Here is a 2,273-nt window from a genome sequence, read left to right as displayed (position 1 = left end):
CCTCAAACTGAATTCCCCTTTGTCATATGTCATGTGTCATGTGTCAACATAACATGTTCACATGTCCTGGGGATTAAGATGTGGACATCTTGGGGGGCCCATTATTCTGCCTGCCATAAGAAGCATGAGGGGACTCCTCTTTTCCTTTTCTTTCTTTATCTTATTTTTTTCTTTAAAATGATAGGAATCAGAAATTACTTATGTCACTCGACTTTTTTTCCTTACTGAACCTGGGTAACCTTATACTTTTTATTTTTTCTAGGAAATACAAGTTTGGGGACTAAAGTAGGTATGAGAAATGTGTTCTGTGTCCTGTTCTGTGTCAGAGATGGAAAATGGTGACACTTCCTATTCTGCCACAAATGTGTTGATGCTGTTTGAGTGTGGCAATGAAGCAGAAACACCATACTCAATTTCCTTTTGGAAATGTCAAGGAGAATCCATCTAGCTTCCAAGTTGCATTGCAAGCTGAGAACCTCCTTCTCCCCAAATGTGTCCAGAAAGAGTTCTTTTGTTTCTTGCCCATAAACATGCCCAGTGACTTGATTTCCTAAGATTCTGTAATATAATGTTGACTCCTAATTTTGTTTTAATCATTTTAGTTACATATCAGCTCAAAAGCCAAATTAACTCTGTTCTTATTTTAGTTGCGAAAACAAATTCCAGCACAAACAGCCATCCAGGAATGTCTTTGCCACTTTGTCTTCTGGCACAAATTCTTCCTGAGATGATTTGGGGAAGGTACTCTGTAATTTCAGCATGTCAAGCACACATCTATGTGTTACAAAGATGTGGCACATGCAACAAATAGAAAAAAAAAGCAGATTAAATTATTAGGACATGTGCATATTGAGTGTATTCTTTCTCTCAAGTGTGTGTAGATTTTCCTCCTAACGGTTCTTGGGGAGAAGATTCGCAAGTAAATTTTGGATTGACAAGTTTTTTTCTTCCTTGGCTAACCTTTCCTTCTCACTACATCATTTTACTTCCCTTCCAGTGAGATTTTGGTCTTGGACTTAATTAAACAGATTGTTGTAGGGGGCTATTTCCAACCATATCTGGGAACCTCTGAGTTCAATTCACTTCTCCTCTCTCTCTTTGTGTGGCCTTAAGCTCATTCCAGGCATGAACTTTGTTTCTTACCCTATCTCCTCCCTCCAAGATGCTATGGGATGACTCCTGTGCTGAGTGATTGTGCAATTCTTTAGTCTGTTTTTCCTCTGCAGCCACAAGGTGAGCAGATTGGTTGGAGCTTGCATTCACTGATGGAACTTAGCTATGTTTTGCCCAAATAGCAAGATGGGGAAACAGGGAGAACTTGCCAGCAGTGCTGTTACAAATAGTTTCTAAAAAACAGAAAACATAATATATTACATTTAGAATGCTATACTCTGTACCTAGTGGCATCTACGATCTCTTCACAGTTAGTTCTTCTGTATCATGAAAGTATGCGAGCTGACGCTAGTGCTTCTTTGGGTGGTGTTTGAAAACCTAGTGGTCTCTTTTAAAATCAGGAATCTGGATCAATGAACCTCAGACTTTATTGTTAGATAAAGCAAAGATCAAATAATAGTGTGATAGAACACTAGCTCTAACATTTTATGAGTTTAATTGTCACCTAGAGAGCTTGTTAAAACAAAAGATCATTATTATTTTTTGAGACAGGGTCTCACTCTGTCACCCAGGCTGGAGTTCAGTGGCATGATTGTGGCTCACTGCAGCCTTGACCTCCAGGGCTCAAGCAATCCTCTCATCTCAGCCTCCCAGACAGCTGGGACTACAGGCATGTGACACCACACCCGGCTAATTTTTTGTAGGGACGGGGTTTCACCACGTCGGCCAGGCTGGTCTCGAACTCTTGGATGCAAGTGATCCACCCACCTCGGCCTCCCAAAATTCTGGGATTACAAGTGTGAGCCACTATGCCTGGCCAAAATGCAGATTATCGATCATTGGTTTCTACCTTCAGAGGTTGTTATTCAGGTCCCAACTGCCCATTTGTGTACCACACTTTGAATCATACTGGGATTGGATATACCAGTCGCAGATATGCATAAATTCCAGATGAAATTGTCATGCTGTCATAGAGATAGGCTCTCATTTCTTGGAGGCTCTTACAAATTCCTGTGGGGATCTGTGATTCTGTTAAGGGGCAAGAATAATGCCTGACACACAGCAGGTGACCAATACATGCGTGGAGAGCAAATCCTCAGCAGGGAGTGAAGATATGAAACAAAAGAACAAGACAATAAGTTTTCCATTAACTTATAAAT

The sequence above is a fragment of the Theropithecus gelada genome, chromosome 13 (assembly GCF_003255815.1).
Source record: "Theropithecus gelada isolate Dixy chromosome 13, Tgel_1.0, whole genome shotgun sequence".
In the NCBI taxonomy this organism is placed as follows: Eukaryota; Metazoa; Chordata; class Mammalia; order Primates; family Cercopithecidae; genus Theropithecus; species Theropithecus gelada.
Note: the sequence above shows the minus strand (reverse complement) of the source record.